General features: G+C 39.8%; 1 protein-coding gene and 1 non-coding gene across 2 annotated transcripts in view; both read left to right on the top strand.

Moving 5' to 3' along the window:
- Positions 1 to 24,142, top strand: part of clybl (citrate lyase beta like) — a 100,914-nt gene that overhangs the window by 44,365 nt on the left and 32,407 nt on the right. The gene's annotated exons all lie outside the window — the stretch shown is intronic.
- On the top strand, positions 1,102 to 1,206 carry LOC121848968. The gene has a single exon (XR_006085104.1). It is a non-coding gene; the product is annotated as a U6 spliceosomal RNA (small nuclear RNA).

Below are 24,142 nucleotides of genomic sequence, written 5' to 3'. Positions count from 1 at the left end.
ACCTTTAGGTAAGGGATACTGGTCAATTGTATAACCCATATATTGCTCCGTACCTCCTGAAATCCACCTTCCTTTTCTGTATTCAAATTCCAACTGAATCCCTACCTGTTTGATTTTAATTAATTCAGCTCAAAACACAGAATATATTAAAACCTTTGTGAATTGGAATGATGTCTAATGACCTATCTTTATCAGTAACAATGATACATCATTTACCAATACCATCCACAAATTTCTTATTATAAACAGAAGATACTTCTAGTGCTTCAGTATGTTATCAACAATATATTGATTGTGTAAGATGTATGCTTGAGTATTCCACTGAGGAATCAGAAATATTTGTTTTCAGCCAACTCCCCCAATGCTCCCAGCTCCAACCTAGCCCTCGCAGACTGCCACTCACTCACGTAAAGTGCTTAAAGGCAGTATAAGTGTAAATTATTATTATTGTAATGGATTTGCTCCTTGGCTTATACAGAGGTGGCTGATATTAACCATGGTGGTGGTGGAGTGGTGTAGTTGGTGTCAGTGATCGTGGGGATGGAATTGGAAAATAAATTAAACAAGGTTCTCGCTCCTAATTGTCAATCAGCTACGATTGGAAAATGTAAGTATTTAGCTATGGAGTGGATCGAATCAGGGTAAATTGTGATGTAATTGCCGCCTCCCTCCCATTAAATAGCCCCATAGATACTCACTGTCCAGTTACTTTTGAAGGCTACTTGGGTGAGATATTGGCACATTGCAGACTCTCATGGAACAAAACCCCAGCATGAATCTCAGGAAAGAAGGGGAGGGAGAAATGTTGTAGTGGGGGAAAAACCTCTCAAGTTGTCTTCATTATAAGTATTATGAGTCTTTTTCAACATACTCCAGTAAGTTTTTTTTCAGGCAAACTTTTTTTTAATTTGCAAACAAGAACTTTCTGCCTGGAAAGAAGCATTGGAATAAGAAATTGGACATTTATTGTGGGGTTTTATCATACAAGTTTATATTCAGGCTTTGGTGAAATCTCTCTGTAATGTCAGTATCATGGGACAGGAACGAGTAAAGAGAACTTTGAGCTGACATGACTTGACACTATATAATCAAGGGTGAAAAGTGCTTGGTTAAGCTGCACATACATTAAAATTGAAATGATAAGAAAATAAAGCAAGAATCCTGGGCAAGGATGAGATGCAGATTCATGAAGAGTTAAAACCATTTAACCTGTAGACTTGCTAGGGCATTCCAACCAAATAGGCCACATTGTGTTGCATTCATTTGTAAATTTGACATTTGCCCTGCATGTAAGAAATATGAATTGTTATTTCCTTCAAAGAGTTGAAGGATAAGACAGTATAATGCACTTTCTGTTTATTTATCGGAATAAGAGGCATTTCTGCCTCTGTTCTCCTGGATCTCTAAATATTTCACTCCAACTTGAGTAAACTTTGGCTGTTTGCAATTTACTTTATTTTTTTATTATTTCTAGGAGTTTTCCAGATGTTAATTTTGGAAAATTATTTGCACGAATACTGTGATAATAATAATCCTTGCATTTGATATAACATTTTTCGCGTCTTCTAGACGTCTCAAAGCTCTTCACAGAACATACAGTAAAATGAATTGATTGTATATTTGCGGGCAAAACATGGCAGCTAATTACATACAGCGGTGCGCAACAGTGATGAAATAAAATTCAAATCATTACTTAAGCAAAAGTTGTCACTTGTAAGCAAGTGGGCATGGGTGAGAACAGCTAACTGAAAAAGTTTTCTTCTTGATTATTTGAGCAGTTTCTTCGGTAGATGATATTACCAAGCCTTGCGTTGTATAATAAATGTTTGCTTGTCTTCAAGTTCAAGTCGCGTTCACTTGGATAACATTACATAAAAGTACTAAGTCAGTATAAAACGCTGCTTGCCACATGACACTCAAAAGATTTTAGCACTCAGAAGCTTTTTTCATTCCTGGAATTATACTTTATTGTATCAAGTGGATTTTACTTTGTGTTTTGTATTCAGTCTCTTCTCCCAGGACAGTAAGGGACATCATGTGGAGTAACCTAACTATACTAGTGTAAGTCGAGCTTTCCCCCTCTGGGAAACCATATTGCCGATAAAAAAACTATCTCTTATGGTTGTTACAAACTAAGTAAAATTAGTTCTGGCAGGGGATGTGTAAACTCCAAGTAAAGTTCCCTGGGCCTGAAGCGAAAAGCAGTAAGAGAAGGCCTTCTCATACTAATGTGCCATACAGTTACTTAAAACTAACACAGTTAAAATACCATTCAATGTCTCCGTGCCCTTGCCCCATTGTACCTCTGTGATCTTCTGCAGACCTACTCCACTGGCCATCCCCTCCACTTTGCTAGCTAAGGCCTTCTTCGCTCTCTGCCCCAGTAACAGTTGGTGAGGTTTCAGCTACTTTGCCAAGGGCAATCTTTCAAGTATTTTATACTGTTCTTCAGAACCTTCCTCCTAAATTCTTCACATTCTTTTCTGCTTTTGAAACCTCCCTATCTCCCACAGTGAACGGTAACCAATTCATCTCTATATACCAATTTGAGACATTTTCCTATGTGAAAGATGTACTATAAGTGCAAGTTTTTGTTGTCGTTTATTCCTATCCTCACATCTCCTTTATTTATCCCTGGCCAGGTTTCCACAAATATACATTTTAGCCCCATCAGCAGAGTTGTTTTCATGCCATTGCTTTAAGTCTACTTAAAGGGAATTTTTTTGCCTATGAATAGGTTCAGGGTTTTAGCATTTAATCCACTTAAATATTTCTATATTTTCTTCTGTCTGGTGTTCCAGGGCCACACACTATGTCTCGCTGAAAGGGAATGATTCAAATCCTAGTCTACGGTCAAACAGAGTTATGAGTCAGTTTCTTAGAAATGTGGAGTGTTGGCCTAATGACGACCATCTCTTTCATACTCTCTTCCCCTAGGAAGTGCATGTTCTCCCCTAAGTGCCTCCCTACATTGATGTGGCTAAGATTGAGAACACCCAGAGACTTTAGTGGTTAAAAACACCATTTAATATTATACTGAGCAATACAGGCTAGGAAGGTGCCAAATTTGATTCTAAGCTCAGTCACAATGTCGGTTGAGATAACAACAGCCTCATACATTTGGGCTGTTGATCCTGTATTCCATTCCAAACTAGGGAAATCCAATATATAGGTGGCATGCATGGAACTCTTAGTCTAGTTTGGATACTGTTAAGCATGGTGATGGGTTTACGTATTCCACAGACACCGCGCTGACCCCCAAAAGTACACAGTACTGACCCCAGTGGCACACTACTAACAAATGACTCATATATGTAGGAGATCTCATATACACTATGCTTTCTACCAAATAACAATTTCAAAATCCAGTTTAATATATTGCCATCTGAGGCCTAATCCTTATGCAATAGTTTATTTTGTGGAACAGTGTGAAAACCTTTCTAAAATCTGGGTAAATAACATCCACCATCACATAGCCAGCCTTCTCTGATTAACTTGTGAACCTTAACATGGGAGGTTCATTTGCTATTTCTCAATCTTCTGGAATTTGCTCGATATCTACTGAATTCTGAAAAATAGCTGTGAGAGGACTAAAGGAGATAAAGAAAGCATGTATTTCTGATTCTATAGTGGAATACTCGTGCATAAATCAACAACAACTTGGATTTATATAGCGCCCTCCACGCCGGACGGCATCTCAGAGCTCAAATCTTACACAATCAATAACTTGTTAATGAAATATTGTAGAGCGCTAGAAGTAATTTCTGCTTATTGTGGTAACATTTGTAGATGGTGCTCAATACTTTGTATCTTTGTTATTGATAAGGATAGGCCATCAGTCATCTGTCCAATTCAGAAAGGTCATCTGTATTTTTAATACATTCTGCATTTTGATCTGAATGAGTTAAAATGTTAACCAATTATATCTACAAAGATTGCATGATGAAGTGTTTACCTAGATGTGAAAGCTTTTATTTCCCTTGTGTGTTGCCTTCTCATGCTGCTGTTGACAGGGTTCATATCTGAAAATACTGCAGTGCAGTGTGTTGACATGCATATTCATAACACTGATTAAGTGTTTGCTATTTGCCATCCAGAAACTAACCTGGCTACTCTTTGTATGAATGATTTTTGTGATTCAGCTACCACCATAGCAGAGTGTCACAGATTACTGAATTAATGGAGAACTAATGTAGTCATTCAACCTGTGTAAAAAAAAATGACTCGTTGTGCATTGGTGTAAGGTGTACCTAATTGTTTGACAATGTGAAAATATGCAGTTTTCAGGAATAAAGCTTGTTTGTACTCATTTAAACTCCAGAGAAAATGTTCTATGCTTACACTGTTTCACAATCTTTGTTAGGGCAAACAAGAGATGTTTGAAATATGTAGGGTACTATCATAGCAATAAACTGTATATAGGTCAGTAACCTTACAATGATTGTGCAGTTGATCTCACCTTAAATAAAGTTACATCTGGTCAGATCCTGACAACTAGAATATCTTTCAGGAAAGATACATGCCAATAACTTTGCAGACCTCCAAGTATCCCATGTTCAAGTGTTCCTGTGTGCTGAGTTAGCGTATCTGAGCTGGAGCAGCAGTGGGTAGGGGGAACATGATCCAAGGTTTTCACTGTCAATCTCCTGTGTGGATGTAGATGAAGATTTGATTAATCCAACTACGACAATGTTTTGCCACCTCTTCTCAGGTAAGTAGCCCTCCATTACTCCCTTTCCATTCTGATGAATAGAGAATAGGTGTTTTGCAAGGTACCTTAGGTTTCTAGCACCCATGGAACATAATCACCCATGGAACACAAGCCTTTGGGAGAGAAGTGAAAAATATCAATAATTAATATTAATTAATTGATTGATTAATTAATTAATTGAGAGGATTGAGTATTGGGTCCAGAAAAAGCCGGTATAGAAAGTACCAAGGATTCAGTTGTAAACCACGCAGACTACAACAGATGTAAAGAGAGACAGCAAGACAAGCTAGATTTTAACTGTCTTTATTAACTTTGCAGAATTGCAAAATTACTTTACACCAAGACCTCCAGTGTGAGTAACCTGTGTACCCTGACAGCAGATGCAGGGATATCATTGGTGCCCTGATTGGTCAGTTAGGTGAGCTCCCAAGGTAAGAAACACAAGCTTACAATATGTTGCCATTGTATAGAATGGGTCTGCAATTTGAGAGCAAAGAGCATCAAGTAGAGGGGAGGGTTGGGATTTTTCAGATCCATTGAAAATGTATAGCTAAGACATTTTCCTATCTCACCAGTACCACTTTATCTTAGAGGAAACAAAGTAGAGGGACGAAAATTCTTTAATGCTTCCCTATAACTCCCTGTTTTGCCCCACATGTAAAGAGACTGTCATTGGCGATGTGAACAATCCTTAAGTCAGGGATTCAATCTTTCAAGATTTCCCACTAACAAAACACTGAGAAAGGTACAAAAGATGGTATGCAGTCGGTTAACCAGTCAGCCTGAATCCCAGGGCAGAGAGTGATATTCAGGGAACTGCAAGAGAAATATTTTCTCATATGAGTTGAATCTGAATATCAGCAGGATTTGAAGGTAAATGAAGTGTTATTTTTAAAAATATTTGAATTTTTATTGTGAATTTTGTAAGTGTTACCCACCTGAGCATCTAGCATCAGAACCAAGGACAGCAAAAACAAAACTTGCATTTATATAGCGCCCTTCATGCTCTTCTCAATAATGTGCCTCACCCCCAATCTCTGAACAATACCTCCAAGCTGTGTGACATTTTGCATTTGCCACACTAACTATCCCATAGTCCTCTGTGTGATATTAAAATTCAGTGCTGAATTCAGAACAGTTTTGTACTGTGAAGCTACGCCACATGGAACTGGGTTGAGATTGCTCAAGCACAAATCACAAAAATCATGCCGATTAATTGCTTATATTTTTATATATAAATAATTTTCACCTGAAGCATTTGGTAGGTAACATTTTTAACTTCTCATTAACCATTGGGTGAAGCTAAATTACACTTTCATAAACAGATGATGCTATACATAAAATGTCAACATTTACTGTATGTCTGTGGAACATTGCCATAGAAAATTAGAAGTTCCTTTGACATCCTAACAATAGGCTTTCTGTCTCATGGAGTTCTGTAATGATCACCTTTACCCTAACGAGGCAGACAATAGTTTCTGGACTTTGAGACACAGGTGCTCTTTCCTGATAAGTGGCAAATCTGATTACCACTCCTATCAAAGACAGCTTTACAACTTTACTTTTAGTCAATTGCACTCTCTCTGGGTTAATTTCATGCAGGGAAAGCTTAGATCTTAAGAGTTGATGCCAGTGCGGCGAGAAAGGGGGCAGTTTTGTGTTTAGGTTTCCCCAACCCAAATCACATCCATGCTAGAAACCTAAATGATTCAACCGCTTAATTTGAATACCTAGTGCAGAATGCTCCTATTTGGGCTATTCTTAGTCTCAAGGCAATTGAGGTATTTGTAGTCAAAGGATTACCATAATAAAGAGGTCTCCATAGATAGAAATCCTTGGATATAATTAAGGGTAGTGTAATGGATGTATTTGAGTAATAAGATCATCTAGTGAATTAGGAGAATTTCTAATTGGAGCCGAGAGGATCTGATCTTATATTAGGTGACTTCCAGACAAATGTCAAGACAGTACTTAAACAATTCCAGCAAAGTCTTTCACCTCTAAGATAAACAATTCCTCCAGTGTGGTAGTGGAGTTTCTCACAATGCCAGTCTGGGCTGCCATTGACAGCCAGTGTGTAAGTGTAGTAAGTGTGGCATTACCTTCACAATACTGGATAGCAATGCTGATATTTACATAAGTTATAGTTCCCAATAAAATCCATACTACTGAATCAAAGCCTCCCTCGCAAAACTAAACATGAGACCTACTTCCTGACAACTAGCTGAAGATGTGATAAAGTTTAGGAACATTGTGTGCATTGTCTTGACTAGAAAAATCAATAAGGTCTGTATCATGGGGAAACAGAGATTTTCATCACCTCAGAAAGAATAACAAGATAATTTATTGTTTGGATATCATTTATATGGAATGAAACTAAAACATAGTTGTGATAAAGCTCTGGAAATGGAGTTCTTTCTAACAAGTCACTGCACAATAATAATAATCCTTGCATTTGATATAGCGCCTTATCACGTCTTCGAGATGTCTCAAAGTGCTTCACAGAAATATACTGTAAAGTGAATTGTCTGTATATTTTGTGCATGAGTGTAATGCACCAAGATCTACCGATGGCTTGGAATTGCAGTATTGAAGTATGCAACAACAACAACAAGATTCCATTTATAAAGCGCCTTTCACGTCAGGAGGACGTCCTAAGGCGCTGCACAGTTGGGTCATGACCCGAGCAGGGGGGAAATGGTCAGGGTGAGGGGAGGGAAGGGAGGGAGCGAGGAGGGGGGAAATGGTCAGGGTGAGGGGAGGGAAGGGAGGGAGCGAGGAGGGGGGAAATGGTCAGGGTGAGGGGAGGGAAGGGAGGGAGCGAGGAGGGGGAAGAGAGTCGAGAGGGGAGCTGAAGGCTCGGTCAAAGAGAAAGGTTTTGAGACCGGCCTTGAAGGAGTAGAGGGAGGAAGCAAAGCGAAGGCACTGGGGGATAGAGTTCCAGAGCCTAGGGGCTGAGAGGCTGAAGGCCCGACCACCGATGGTAGGGCGATTGGGGCGGGGGACGTGGAGCAGACCGGAGCCGGAGGAACGGAGGGTACGGGCAGGTGGGTAGGGGGATAGTAGGTTGGAGAGATAGGATGGAGCAAGGCCGTGAATGGCCTTGTAGGTGAGGATGAGGATTTTGAAATCAATCCTCTGGGGGATGGGGAGCCAGTGGAGGCGAGCGAGGGTGGGAGTGATGTGTTCCCGAAGCCTGGTGCGGGACAGTACACGAGCTGCAGAGTTCTGAATGACCTGCAGCTTGTGGAGGGAGGTGGCGGGAAGGCCGGCGAGGAGAGAGTTCCCATAGTCCAGCCTTGAGCTGACAAAGGCGTGAACCAGGGTTTCAGCAGCGTGAGGGGTGAGGTAATGCCGTAGTCTGGCGATGTTCCGGAGGTGATGGAAGGCGGTGCCAGTTGTGGTGCGGATGTGAGGGAGAAAGGACAGCTCAGGGTCGAACAAAACGCCGAGGTTCCTGACTGGCTTTGAGAGGTGGAGAGTGCAGCCTTGGATGCTGATGGTGTCGGCGCCTGAGGTGCGGAGGCGCTGACGCGAACCAATCAGGAGGGCCTCGGGTTTTCGCACGTTGAGCTGACGAGGAACGTTCAAGATTCTCTCTCTGGTCTATCAATGACTTATCTCAGCTGCAGCAACAGAGTTTGCCTTAACACCCAGCAGAATATTTGTGGGGAATCAGACTGCCCACAGAATTCCACTCTTCACTGTCCAGTGGTCCCTCCTGGAACATGCACATGCAATTGAAAAGGTATCTTCCCAAATGATGCTTCCCATTGTCAATCAGCCTGTCAGCGTTCATTGGCTTAATTCAAATATAATGGAAGGCCACAAGTGAAGTACTGGAGGGCTGGTTATCAGTGGCTGCGGAAAGATGGATGAATCACCACATTAGACAAGAGGGAAGAAAATAGCAGGAGAATGGAGTTCTTTGTATAATAATGTATACTATACAGCACCACAGTGTTAAATGACCTGCATTTATATTGTACTTGAATTAGTGGAAATAGTGTCATTTCTTGCTAAGTATTGTCAATGTTTATGTTAAAGATATTTGTGCATTAGATTAGAAATATTAGCATACAGGGAAAATTGTTTTTCTTATTCTATTAACAGCCTGCAGCATTTTGTATGTTTAATAAGTGATCTCTTGAGTTTGAAGTAGTAATGCAGTGCTTTTTCATTTAAATGCTCAGTATGACAAGTTTAGCTCTACTGATTTTCTACAAAAAATGCCTTTGTGTTTTGCATTTACAATTATATTGTCAGCCTCTTGCAGTAATTTGTATTTTATTTCAGAAGAAATAATTCATTTGGCACAATAAAAATGTCAATGATTCATACTAGGCAACTTTATGTGTTTCTTTAGAAGTTGAAGTTAGAGAGCTGCCCCCGCCACCCCTTCCTAAAGATCCTGTGAGAAAAAGCATTGACCATTTTGGTGTAAAACCATTGCAAAATGTGGTTGACGGGTTTAATTTCTTTGATTGCTTGCAGTGAGTATGCATTCTACAATTCTTTGCCAGGTACTTGGCTAAAATTAAATTTAAAGTTGGGAAAAAAAACTGAACCAGAAGCTGGGGATCAAAAATTGCCTCTTGATACATTTTATAAAAAGATGGTGGCAAAATTTATTGTGAGAAGCCTGTGAGAGAAACTACTCTCTCACTGTCTGTTTGGTCCCAAACCAGCAATTAAGGACGGTTTTTAATCAATAAAAAAATTCTGTAATTATCCGGGTGATAATTATGAAACACGATCCAGGGTGGAAAAGTGTGATTAAAACAATAAAGATAAGATAAAGATCATGAAGTGATAACATTTCGACTAGGCTTAATGGGCTGAGTGGGCCATTCCTGTTTCAATATTCTGTGTTTCTGAGTGCGCCAAATGTGGATGTCAGGTGAGGACAGGATTGGGTATGACTGCTGTGAATTACCCTGCAATTCTTACTATTTGGGCTAAAATCCAGAGCAGTTTCTTGGAACCAAAGAATCACTGGCAACCATAGAATTTTACAGAGCAAAAGTTAATGTTTTCCAAAGGGGAGGAAAGGGAAACAATTGTTAACAAAGTGAATGTTATTCTTAAAAAAATTAATTGAAGTTAGATTACTCAGAGAATTTTATAATATAGAATCAAAGAACTAATAGCAAACTCAGCAATGAAATTTGTTTTCTTTTGAAACAAATTGTAATATTAATCTGTGCAAATTAAAGATGATTGCATCAAGTTTTTGATACATTGGATTCCTGTACTTTAGTGATTAGAGATCATCCAGAACTCTGCAGCCCATGTCCTCTCCCGCACTAGGCTACGCGACCCTATCCCCCATCCTTGCCCAACTCCACTGGCTTCCCATCACACAGAGGATACAGTTCAAGATCCTGGTCCTCACCTTCAAAGCCCTCCACGGTCTTGCTCCCCCCTACCTCTCCGACCTCCTAAGCCACTACCATCCTGTTCGCTCCCTCCGCTCAGTGGGCTCTGGCCTGCTTCACATCCCCCGTCTTGCTCGCCCCACTATTGGCAGGTGGGCCTTCCGCCAATCTGCACCCACCCTCTGGAACTCTATCCCGCAGTCCCTCTGCCTCGCCCCTTCCCTCACCACCTTCAAGAACCACCTCAAGACCCTCCTCTTCGACCGTGCTTTCGATCTCCCTGCTTCCCCCCCGCCTTCCCCCCTCCTCCTCCCCGACCCTCAGCTCGGGACCATAACTCTGTCTGTCCAGCGCCTTGGGACGTCCTCCCGACGTGAAAGGTGCTTTACAAATGTAATTATGTTTTTGTAGAGCACTCACCTCGTAAGTGAGAAGACCTGGGTTTAATTCCTAGGCAGGGCGCAACGTGAGGCAAATTTCCTTGCTCGACAAGCCTCTGTTTACCTAGCAGTAAGCAGGAAAGTGTTGTTAGTTGATCGCTTTTCCGGGCGGAATAATTCCTTCAAAAAAATATTCACAACTGTTTGTGGGACACTGCTGTGTGCAATTGGCTGCTGCGATTTACCCACAAAATATACAGTCAATTAACTTACAGTACATTCTTTGAAGCACTTTGAGGCAATCCGAAGATGTGATAAGGCGCTGTGCCAAATGCAAGGATTTTTATAATTATTATTTGACTTAAAAGTTAATAGCGACCAAAAAGGTTGCGAGTAATGTCATACTGGTATTAAGAGTAGGTCTGGTATCCCAGTGCTAAAATGACGAGAAAAAAACACCTCCACATTAATTAAGAGTATAGACTATAATGGAACTATTTAGCTCTCTTATGTTGCGATTTTACAACTTGATGTATGAAGGTGAATTGCCAAGTAGCTTCCATAATGGTTCCTGTCAGTTTAACACACAGCAGTAGAAAAGAAAAGACTAAAGAAATGCAGAGCATAGAAGAAGGGCAGTTCCTTTATTTGAACTGTTTGCTCTTTGATGACGTTATAGCTTCAGGCTATCATTTTACATTTTATGTCAGCTACCTTTGTCAGGCAGTCATTATTGATGCTGAACTCTGTTTTAATTCCCACTTCTCTGCTAATCAATTACAGCGTTTATCCATTAATCAGGCTTCTGGCATGCTTTCGAAAAGCCTAATAATAGCTCTTCAGTTACTACAATACTCAACACATTGCAGGATTTGATACAAGTAAATTATCAGTCTCTATTTCTGTGTATAGCTGTATTTTCCTTTTTAACCCTACGCACAGCTTATTGTAGTCATTTCCTATAAAAGTAGTGGTTATTTAGCTGGTAGTAGTATGGTTGATCGACAGTACACTTTTTCTGTTTCTATGAGAAGCCTATCTAGAGATTTGTTCACAGTGTTAAATAACTTTGATACATTGGTTATGTCATGCACACATCTATCAGTTACAATTTGAAATCATTGCCAATTTGAGAATCATTTTTGCAGTATTCTAATTTGGAAATCTTCATTTATCAAGTCGATTAATATTTTTACAATTTAGAAGCTTCAAGTAGGACTTAAATGTGGAAAGCTTTTTTTTAAATCACCAAGTAGTAGATACACTGTGTGGATCAGCCTCCCAATCAAACCAGTTGATGCTGCATTGATTAATTCCTTTAAAAAGAATTTGTCAATTATCTGCCTGGGAATGGTATTGGAGGATTTGGAAATTTAGAGCAGACTCAGATGTATAAGTAGCCCAGAGGAGGTAATATTGTTTTGCTGCTGAAGGAGGAAGGTGGGGCGAGAGAATATTGTCTCTGGAGGGAAAGAGGTCAGATTGTAATGAAGTGCTGATATCTGTACTAATTGTCTGATCCCTTTGTGAAAACAGTCGGTTTATCAGGTGTTTGTGTCTGTCTCTCTCTCTCTAAGGTTCTCTGTGCGTTTGAGTCTCTCTTTACTCCTCTACTTACCTGAATCAGATTTCTCCACCTCAAATCACTTTTACCTGGTAAAAAATCACTTTACCTGGTAACAATGTATATGTTTTCACCCATATCACAGATTGACATCATGTCCACACCTGAGCCCAAATGCGAGCTGCCAGAAAAATTGTGTGTTATTAAGCGGAATTCTACTGTAAATAAAGATCAAGAAAGGCGTGAATAATCCAGATTATTTAATTCATTATTTTATGCATTAAAGAGTTGCTGTATGAGAAACTCAGTGCCTTGGTACATCCTCCCAATGTGAAAGGCGCTATACAAATGTAATTTTGTTGTTGTTGCTGTGCAGAGCTAGGAGATGGATGTGGTGAATTTCATGAAAGTTGGGGAAGAAGCTGACTCCATGGGCTGAACGGTAATTCCTTAAACAATGCTTTCTCTCGTTCTCATATTTCATTTATAAATCTAAAGCTCTTCATTTAATTTATATGCATGTTTGCTATGCCAGGTTTCAGCATATTCTGTGAAGCGCTTTGAGACATCTAGAAGTTGTGAAGTGTTATATCAAATGCAAGGATTATTATTATTATTCAGAAAAGTTATACTTACAGTTTACTCTCAAATGTATCAAACAGTTGAAAACGTTGTTCCAGGAGCACAGGTTATATATAATAATAATAATCCTTGAATTTGATATAGTGTCTGATCATGTCGTTGAGACGGCTCAAAGCGCTTCACGAATATATTGTAAAGTGAACTAACTTGTTTATTTTGTGGGCGAAACACGGCAGCCAATTGTACATTGCAGTATGCCACAACAGTTTGGATTGAGTGACTACGTTTATTTTGAAGGGATTATTAACCCGGAAAGTGAGCCGCCAATCGACTAACAACTGGGTTCCTACTTACTGTTAGGTATGTGACAAAAGGATATCTGAAAAGAGCATGCAGTGTGTTGTTCCCAGGCACTTCGTCATGAGTGGTAAAACTCAGTTCCATTCTTCATGTGGAGAGTTCATGATGTTACTTGTGAGCAATGGCCAGGTCCTTGTATACAGGGAGCTTGAAAGAGTATTGCACACTTTTAACAAGTGACCTCCCACCTTCTCAGATGAAAGATACATAATGTGGTAAAATAAAATAATTGCACACTTTTACTGAGGAGACAAATTTTTCAAACATTCTTGCATTTGGTATAGCGCTTTTTGCATTGGGAGGAGGCTGCAAAGAGTGTGAGGTGACTATTTTGTAGCCAAAATTTACAACTTTAATTGGACAATTAGGGCAGTGGTAGATTTGAGGTGGGCCAATTTTATTTTAAGAACTGTAACCAAAACAAGAAGTGCACTTTCATCTGCACACTATGAATGTTGTTTTTCCAATTATGATTCCTGGAACTTTCATGCAAGCCACAAAATTATAGGCCTCAAAGGTACCTGTCAACTGCTGAAATAAATTATCTATTTTATTTAAAATAGGTTACACAATTTAAGAGCCAGTAATCTGACCAAATTGTTGCCACTAAGAACAGCATTTTTGATGTCTCAAGTTTTAAAAAAAAGGTGAATTCTGTATTAAGAAAAAGCTGGCACTAAATTTGTTCTGTTGGGAACAACCACTTACTGTTAATGGCCCATTAGTGTGCAAACTAATGGATACATGCGGTTAAATTCAGGATTTAGATACCATTGGTAAATCACTTACAAAAGTCATCCTGGATGGAAACTAGGATTGGGTTGTCTGCTCTTTCACTCGCAGATTGGTAAATGTCTTGTTGCAAACAAAAGAGAAAACATGGAGCAAATAGAAAAATCTGGATAGATTGGGGGAGATTGGCCTAATACGTAGCATGTCATTGAATATAGATAAATGCAAAGGGAAGGGGAATCTTTGCAATGGGAATCAGCTACAGGACACTGCAGAAAGATCTGCGATGATGATGTAAACTTGGTGCAGCAGAGTAAAAAAACAAGACCTTATGGTGTGCAGCTAGAGAGGTGGAGCTCAAGGCCCAAATTGTGATTGTCAGGCGATACAGATCATTCTCCAGCCCCACCTGGAATACTATTTATAATTCTGATCACTGACTACAGAGAGACATCTGGCTTTGGAGTAGGTAGAGCAGACAGCAACCAAATATTGTAGCTTGAATTAGATATTTTAGTTATGAGGAGTGGTTATGTAAACTGAGAATCTTTAGCCTAGAGATTATATGGCTCGGGAGAGATCTTATTGACGTTTTTAAGATTCCAAAAGTTATATTTGGTTAAGTGCTTTGAGCCACTTCAGGGTAATAAACTGCTATATTAAATACAAGTATTATTCATTCCAGATCATGATGACTTTTTCACCCAAAGTCCCATCTGCCTTGTACTTAAGGTGGATGTTAAAAGATTGCATGCCGCTTTTTGAAAAAAAATTAGGAGTTTCTGTCAGCTGTCCTGCCTAACATCACTCACACATTCAAATTAACCCCCAAATATTATGATTTAATTGGCTATTCATCTCATTGTTGTTCATTAAAGTGCTCCGAGACACCACACTGCATAAAGGACACTTAATACATGCTAATACTGTAGTTGTTGCTGTGCAATAAACTGCTGGGTTTGAATAAATAAGTGTTCAATTCATTTCAAATTATCCTTATTTGGGGAGGCACTTCACCACATGTTTAAGATGAAGTTGCAAAATAAATATGTTGTTGTAAAATGAATTTGACATAGTTAGAAACTACAGCAAGGAGGCACAGACTTGAGCTCAGAAAAAGGAGGTTGAACACTTGACTATTTTACGCAAATGGTGATGGTTGCATGCCCAGGAAAATAATATAAACGGACAACCATTGCCAGATTAAGACATAGCTAGATATATTGTTGGTTGAAGAAGCAATTGAATAGTGTAAGAAAAAAGTATCTTTCTTCAAACCTTAGGATTGTTCAAGTGGACCTCGGTAATGTTCTCCTGTAATGTATGTTCCTATTAAGCTATCGTCGATAGCTTTTGAGGGGCGGACAATTGAACTTTGTATGACTCAATGTCTTATGTCATGTTGATATTACAGTGCCACCACAAATGGCCTTGAGAGACAAAACTGTTGTCTCGAGGCTTTACCACTATGTTTTGAGATTGGTCTTCATTCCAGCACCACCCTGTGAAATAAGGTATCTCATTATCACCAACTACTATTATTATGTTTTCTTGTCAGGGAAGCAATGAGCTATCACTTCTGGAGGACAGCAGCACATTGTTTTGTACCAGCAGCTTATATAGATCTTTCTCAGAGAATAGGAATAGGTATGAGAACAGTAATACATTTTACTAAGTGTAAACAACTGTGTATATGAAAATTCACCTATGGATTGTTATTTCCAGATACCATTTCACATTTTAGATTCGGCCCTGCTAACTAAATGATGCCGAATCCTAGCCCAAGTAGCCCTTGGGTGTTTCAGACTGGTGGATATTTAAATCAATTCGTAAGTAGCTGGTAGTATAAACGGGGAAATATATGCACTAAACATGGGCTTACACAAATTCAACTGAAAATGCCGCAGTAGCTGTACTTGATCTGTTTATGTAGGGCATAATCAGCACTTGTACTTGGTTAACTACATTCAAATGAAACACTGTTGCTTTTGTTTAAAGTTAACTACATCTGCTAATCTACTAATGGGGTCAGTTGCAGCATTGGCAAACAATATTGCTTATAAAGCAGCAACCGCAGTCTCAACTGTTCCTATAAACCAGCAGTTTCCCACTTTAAATTAATGTTCTCATTAGTGCACATTAACTGGTATGTATCGTAATTCTGTACGGTTTCATTTTTATTTGTACAAGTGCTAAGTTCCAGGTGACTTAACTATTTTCAGAGACCCCAAGGGAAGACATTGAGGGAATTGATTGGAAGATACAAGGGGCATCAGTCCCAATTGTTGACTCTTATTGGTACCTCGGGGTCTCAGTGGTCACCAATTTCAGCCTGGACACTGTCCTGAAGGACCGCGCTGAGAAGGCGAAGAGCGCTCTGGTCATGCTCATCCCTCTTCAAGGACAGCAAGGTCCCAATGCAGGTCAAGCTTGCAGCATAAAAGACCAGTGTGCAAAGAAGTATTTATGGATTTTTATAGATCCGAGTTCCTGGAGATGCAGCAGAGAGGCTTCCTCCAACCCATTTGGAAAGTCCAGGATCAAGAAATGATGTGGATTTGTGGTAAACACGGGAAGCGGCTGCAGGGAAGGAGGGCCGACACTGACCTGTTGCTAAACACCCAGGAGGTGGAGTTGCCATCACAGTGGGCACATCTATTTGCCAAAGCCCGTCACATGAGGATCTGGATTGAGTACACGTTTTTGAACACACATTTGTACACCCAGTGCCTGGAATCCACCTTGATTGATTGACTTTCAGAGAAAGAGGAAAGCAGCTGCTACTTAAATTCTGCACCTCCAATTAGTAGAACTATCATTCAATGGGAAGTGAAGTGTGTCCGAGTTGTGGACCGGAAGATGGTGGCAATGTTCTCACGCATTTCATCCTGAGCTGTGTTGCCCATCAGGAAGCTCACAAGGAGTTCCTTGTACCTTCCATCCACGTAGCGAGGGCTTAAACCCGCACTTGTCAGACTTCAAATGTCCAACTGGTGACTTTGGGGGGCAGGTAAGCTGAACTGGCTCCAAGGTGACATGTTTGGCAATGGAATGTTGGAATCGAGGCAGCCCTTTGTGGTGGTCTTGGTAGACTAGTTCGTAGGCCAGGAGGTACAAAATACTTCAGGGCACTGCTGATGACAGCACAGCCAGCCTGGCTCATCGGCAGAACCTGGAAGGGCAAACCAGTCACTGGGAGCAGAGAATCCTCCCACTCGACTCATATTAACCCTGCAAGCAAAAGCCCTAATGCATAGGGTGGTCCTAGCTGGATAAGCAGCGGGAAAACTATCCAGACAGTGATATCAATGCCTTGGCTCTTGCCAACCTGCACCTAATACTTGCTGGAATTAGCTAAGCAGGATGCATCCCTCCTGGGAGAGAGTGCACATTCCATTCCAGCAATCTGTCTCTGGGATTTCCATATGTAGGTGGGATGCATGAAATTCTCATTTTGGTTTGGATATTCTTAAGCATGGTGATGGGTTTCTCCATGCGTCAGATACACGGCTGACCAAAAATATGATTAAAAAATTCAAGATTCCTGTAATCCTTTTGGAGCAGCATTAGCAAGTATAAATTGTAAGTGTTTGCGTGTAATTAAATGTATGATTATTGTTTGTTTGGCAGGGAGTTCTATTTCTATATTTTGAGGTGTCGTGTTAGGTAATTCAGCCGGGTGCATGTATGTTGCATACAGTATCCATACGTAACAATTTCAAATGTATTTTTAGGATAGTGGGGATTGACGTGTTTAATAAGCCAGCAGTGCATTAAGTAGTTGAAAAGAAGTTTTCAAATTTATGAATGTTTTTTGATAGAGTAAATAGGCAATTTCCACTGAATAGAGACTTACTAAAAAGACGGCATGAATCGAGGATTATCAGCAGAAGTAAAAAGAAAGGTGAGCAGAACTTTTTCTGTCAGAAGTTTGTGGGTGCAAGTCCCACATCAGGACTGTAACTCACATAATCTAGGCTGACACCTCAATTCAGTGCTGAGGATGTGTTGAATTGTTAGGTGTGGTCCTTTGGATGAAACGTTAAACCAAGGACCTGTCAACCTGTTTAGGTACCGGTTAAAGTTCCTGTGGCACTACTTGAAAAGAGAGGGGAGTTTCTGTTGGTCACCAATCTCCCAAATAAAAGTCATCATTCACTTAATGGCTGTTTGTGGGATATTGCTGTGTGCCAATAGACTGCTGCATTCACCTATAAATATACAGTCACTCCATTTCACAATAAAATCAATTGTAAGGATTATTATTAGAATATGGAATGCCATACCACAAATCTCTGTAAAAGCTGAATCCAATTATAATATTTACAGGAAAACTGAATAAAATTAAAGGCTGTGTGAAATGAGCAGAGGAATATGATCAGTAGATAATTCCAATGGGGAGGCAGCACCAGCGGCAATGGCCTCCTTCTGTGCTGTAAATTGTCATGATCCGATGTTAAATATGAGAGGGAAGCTGGAGCGGTTTATCTGTATCTGCACAAATTTGAGATGTTTCATCACTCTAACTTGTGTTATTCTTTGTAATAAATCCATGTAGAGTTTGTGAAAGTACAGTTTCAGGAGCTTTCTGTGAAAGGTTTTATTTGCTGGCAGGATTTGATATGACAATGAAGGATAGCAAACGCCCATAGTTGAATGATATGATTCATCCTCAATCTCATACCAGCATTTATTTCATCCTGTTTACCTAATTTTGGACAATGTTAGGCACATTGTAGCTTATCCGGCAAGTGTCTTGTTGCTTGTCCAGCTAGGACTACCCTACCCATTAGGACTATAGCTTGCAACAACAACTTGCATTTATATAGCGCCCCTTACATAGGGTAGCATCCCAGAGCACATGACAGTGGCAGAGCACGATGTCGAGTCAGGGGGAGGGGGAGATGACTGTAGGCATGGTCGAATAGTTAAGTCTTGCAGGGTTTCGAGACATAGTAGCTAAAAGCGCGGCTGTCAATTGTGGAACGGAGGGCACGAGGGACAAGCAGAGGCTGGAGCGAGTCGAGCGGAAGCTGTGGGTTGAGGGGTAAGCATGTCGGAGAGGTAGGAAGTTGCAAGGCATAAAGGAATTTGAAAATGAATGTGAGGATCTTGAAATAAATCAACAAGAAAAACTTGCATTTATATAGCGCCCTTCATACCGGATAGCATTCCGGAGCGTTTAACCGAGTCTAACCCAGAGCCAGAGGGAGAGGGAGGGGGAAGAATTTCTGTCTCAGTGACTGATCTGCCCTTCCAAGTCCTGCCGATCAGTCAGGCTGGTTGTGCTGTCATCAGCAGCTTTCATACACATGTCCCTTCTCATTGAGCGATGGTTCCACTAGTTGGAGGTGAGGAGTTTAAGCAACAGCTGCTTACTCTTTGCAACCCAATCAAGGTGGATTCCAGGCATTGGATGTACGAACACATTTTTACAAACTCGGTAATTCTTACCACAAGCTGTTGCCCCAAGCCTCAGAGTTTCCTGATCAACTATCTGGGAGACATTCTGCCTTCAGCGTGGAAGGTGGAACTTTACAGCTTGGACATGCTTGATGTTCCTAAGGTCCACTGCCGCAAATCAGACTTACTGAACACCAGCTGCTTAATCCAGATCCTCCTGTGAGGGGCCTCGGAATCCGTCCCAATTGTTGATTCTTATTGGTACCTTGGAGGCGTGTACTGTGTGAAGCCGCCTCTGACTCCAGGGTCGAGAGCGACAGCTGGAGCCCTCCCTCCCTGTAGCCGCTTCCTGTGTTTGCCACAAATCCACCTCACTGCTTGATCCTGGACTTTCCAAATAGGCTGGAGGAAGCCTTTCCGCTGCATCCCAGGCACTCAGGTCCATAAAGGATGACTGTTTGCACAAAGAGCTTGTATGCCACAAGCTTGACCTGCCTTGGGATCTTGCTGTCCTTGAAGAGGAATGAGCATGACCAGAGTGCCCTTTCCCCCTTCTCAGCGCGGTCCTTCAGGACAATGTGAAGTTGGTGTCCAACACGACCCCAAGGTCCCAATAAGATTCAACAATTGAGACTTGTATCTTCCATTCAGTCCCCTTGAGGTCTTCTCTTGGGCCATGCAGAAGCATGATTCCGCACTTGGGGACACCCACCACCATGTCCCACCCGTTGGCCCAGTGTTCAGGATGGCAGGTGCAGCACAGAAGGTTCCACGTGTTAGTCCACCAGCAGCACAATATCATCTGTAAACAGAAGTGTCACAATTCTGTCAGTGCCTCAAATTGGTGTGGCAGGGGATGTTTATAGTGTGCAGTCTTCACCAGATATTTAGTCCTTTGGGTCTCTATTGTACCATTTTAAAGAGAATAAAAAGATACCCTACTGTTTGAAATCCAGCAGAACATCCTAACAGTTTATAGCAACAGTTCGTAGTGAACAAGGCAATGTTTTGCACTGGTCTGAATTCAATTTATACTTTGCTATTCTAATCAGTTCGGCTGGAGACCATTACAGTTACTCGGCAAGATGTGATTGGTATATTTCAAATCAAAGTGGACTTGATCCTTGATATTTGTCATATTTATAATCTGAATGAAGTAATTGATATTTTGATCCTATAATAAAGATGAATGAGACTACCAGGATACAGCAGAAGTATGTGGTTTGGAAGCTTTGAAGTAGCAAGATGGGTTTCCAAATTATTGTCATTATTGTAGCTTGAGTGGTTCCCATTTCTCATAGATCTCTTAATACATTAGAGTCAACCAACACCCTGCAATGTGGTTCTCTTATGAACTTCAAGAGTCACTCTAAAATGAATCTCGAGTGTTGCTGCGAAGTACAACAAGATTTAAAAGTGTTTAGAAGTGTTTGAACTGACACAGGCCCACATGTATTGATGTTATATTGCAAAAAGGAATTGCATAACTTTTTTAAGCAGAAAAGTAGTGACAAGTCTTGTTTTCCATTAAGTTAGACCACAGAGAAGAAAAAAAACATTTCTTCTGTAGATTTTCACAATTCTTCTACGTGTCACTTTGCTGTTCATGCTATTGTTTGAATTTCTTTCTGTCTTCCTTTCCACAGCAACGAGTTGTGTCATTCCCTCATGATCAGCACTTTTGTTGCCTTTGTGTTTTTCTGTACCTCAGAAGTCTATTTTTCTTTTATGTTTCTCCCATTCATGCATGAGAGAACAGTTGTGCTCTGTTGTGGGGATGTTCCGCTGGATTTCAAACAGTGGGGTTTCTTTTTATTCTCTTCAAAGTGGTACAATAGAGACCAAAAGGACTGAATGTCTGTTGCAGAATGCACACTACAATATGCCAGGTTATTCTGTATCTGAAAGTCAATAAAAATGCTACGTTAACAGCCCCTGACTACTTTACCATCTATCGTAGCTGCTTATTTTGGCCATATATCTTAGTTCGGATCTTTTTTTAAATGTAATTATTTTCATTGTTTGTTTCAGTGGCTTCTGTTTGGATTATAGAATGGCCATCAGGAAGATAAGCTGCATTTTACACACTAATAAACTATTTAGTGTCAGACAAAAATGCTTGCTAATGAGGTCATAAAGAAGAAATTGGCACAAGTGGTATTTAGATAGCTCTTCAGATAACTCATTGGGGTCACTTGCCATTGGTTTATCCCCTTTAATGAAGACTCAGACATTCACCAAGCCCTGTGTTGAAGAGGGCACTTTGATCAATTCCTTACCCATTCTTTTGTGGTGAGGATAATTTCTCTAAACTTTTGGTTTGGGTTTCTTTTGGCTTAAAGGACCTTGATGCTTCATGCAGAGTAAAAGCTTTTCTTGGACTAGTTTGCTATACTGAACTAGAGTTTGGGGAAGCAGACAGATAATCCAAAAATACTTCTGGGATCTAAATATTATCTTTTGTAAATGGGACTTTAAATATAAACATGAAAATATTTGTCTACTTGAAATTGTTTTGTGAACATACAACCAATGCGTTTTGCAAAGTTTATACAGCTCTATCATTAGTAGTTATCACTACTCACTGCCGGAATTCACTGTTGGAAGCTGTCGATGAAGCAGAAAGCATCAACATATGTAATGGGAAATTTGATGCATAAAATGAGGGAGAAAACACTGAATGATGTAGGAGATGGAATTAGGAGGGATGGACTATAAACACTGGCTTGGACTAGTTGGGCTGACTGTCTTGTTTCTGTGCTGCTCTGTGATTCTACCTAACTTGTACATGGTTTATTCATTTAGGATCTCCAAATAATAGTACAGTACTGTATTAAATTGCAGCCTTTATTTAATTTTAACAATAATAATAATAATAATCACATCATTGAGACATCTCAAACGCTTCACAGAATATATTGTAAAGTGGGTTGACTGTGTACTTTATGTGCCAAAATATTTCTCCAAGGCCACAGCTGCATTTCAGCAGCATACATCTTCAAAATGATAATATTCTAAATCTCAGTTATAAGCTTTAAACTGTTAAGGAGAACGACAGTAAGTTAGTCCATTAAATCACTACTGTAGAGATGTAAGTATCTTTATAAATTGATGATGTATTCTTTATTGGATTTGATGTGGTTGCGCCTTCTGGTCAACATCGACTTTAACATCGAAGACCTTTGAGATGTCTCGATGATGTGCTAAGGTGCTATATCAAATGCAAGGATTATTATTATCAAGCACATTATGCATTTACATTATGCAGATTGTTTCAGAGTACATTACTCATGTTACAAATCCAATCCAACCTGAACATGAGGAACTGAGAGATTGAAGTTATTTTAGCAAATAAGCATGTAGCTATTTTTAAAATATAACGTGAACATATCATAACAGTGTATATGATAGTGAGTATGGTACTGTATTATTTAAAAATCATTGGATTTATTGCAAATTACATTGGATTTATTGCAAAAGTCATTGGATTTATTGCAAAAGTCATTGGATTTATTGCAAAAGTCATTGGATTTATTGCAAAAACATTGGATTTATTGCAAAATTCATTGAACTTATTGTTACAAATTAAAATTCACCATTTTCACTAAAACCCTGTAAATGGAGTGGAAACTACAGGGCAGAGCAAAAGTTGCATTTCAGTTTGGTTTGGAATGAAATCTGCTTTGGATTTGGACGATTTGGACCTTGATCTGCTTCCATACCGCAACAACAACAAAGGTAAAACCAGATGACCCCTTGTCCTGCTGTCTTGGCTTATCTGGATTCATTTTCTCAATTCCATTTATGATCTTATATACTACTTGAAGTGCCATAAACTAAGTATTTGTTTCACTGTCACACCAGGTAATCAGAACACCTCCAACTTTTGATTTGTGTACCTTTGGTTAAGATTCTCACTAGGGTACGTACTCCTCAGAACTCACTAACTCTAGCTTTTTGAGACATGAACATGTCTTGCACCACCCTGGACTAGCTGGAGTAATAAATAATAAATAAATAATAGTCCTTGCATTTGATATAGCATAATGTGATGCTAATGCAAATATTGCAAAGATGGGTTCCTCCACATAACTTGACTTCTGATTGCTAGGAGTACAGAAATAATTTGTATATTTATAGCTCATCATGCCGCAAAATGGCTGAAAGTGCTGCACAGTAATTACTATCAAGAAACTATTTTCGAAGGCCAATACAACAGCTGTTTTGACAGAGGATTGATTCATTGGATGATTGTTGGCCAGGACACCAGGAGAAATTCCTTTCTCTTAACGTTTTGAATCTATCTACCATTTTAGAAATGTGATAATTACATACAGGTCAAACCTGTTATAATGGAATCAACCGTGTCCAATATCTCAGAAGCTGCAACATAAACAAAGTGCAAAAAATGGCCATTTTCCAGGTTGGCAAGGTTGGCTGATGCTTCAAGAAATACTGAAAGCTAGACCTCAGATAGAGAGAAAATAATTTGACATTTATATTTTCATATCAATATGGTATACACATAAGATGTGAAAAGCGCTATATCAAATGCAAGGATTATTAGTATTATTATTATTTCTGTCTCACAATAAGCAATCAACCTGCAGCCATTATTCCCCCATTCTCTCTGGAATTGATTCCCAAAATCTCTTCACCTTACGCCTTATCTGCCTGTCTTCAAAATCCTCCTGAAACTTTTTGGTTTGGTTAACACCCTCAAACTTCCCACCTCTCCTTCTTGCCAGTCATCATTCGCATCTACGTGATCTGCTTCCAGAAGAGCATCCTGCATGAATTATATTATTATTAACAATATTTCCCACATGGAAAGCAGGAAAAATAAATCTGGAGAGGAAGTGATAAGCCAAGGGGATATGGGACGTTATTACTGCAATTTCTCAAATTTAAAATATTTTTATGCGGGAGGAAAACTGAAATAAAAATAATTTGCCTTTCCTCAGCTTCTAGTCGTTAACTAGCACATTAGGCACTACAGGTGGACGACTAAAGGCACTTTGCAAATGAAATA

The sequence above is a fragment of the Callorhinchus milii genome, unplaced genomic scaffold (assembly GCF_018977255.1).
Source record: "Callorhinchus milii isolate IMCB2004 unplaced genomic scaffold, IMCB_Cmil_1.0 Scaffold4, whole genome shotgun sequence".
NCBI classification, from domain to species: Eukaryota; Metazoa; Chordata; class Chondrichthyes; order Chimaeriformes; family Callorhinchidae; genus Callorhinchus; species Callorhinchus milii.
The sequence above is the reverse complement of the archived record's forward strand: the minus strand, read 5'-3'. Positions and strand labels throughout refer to the sequence as shown.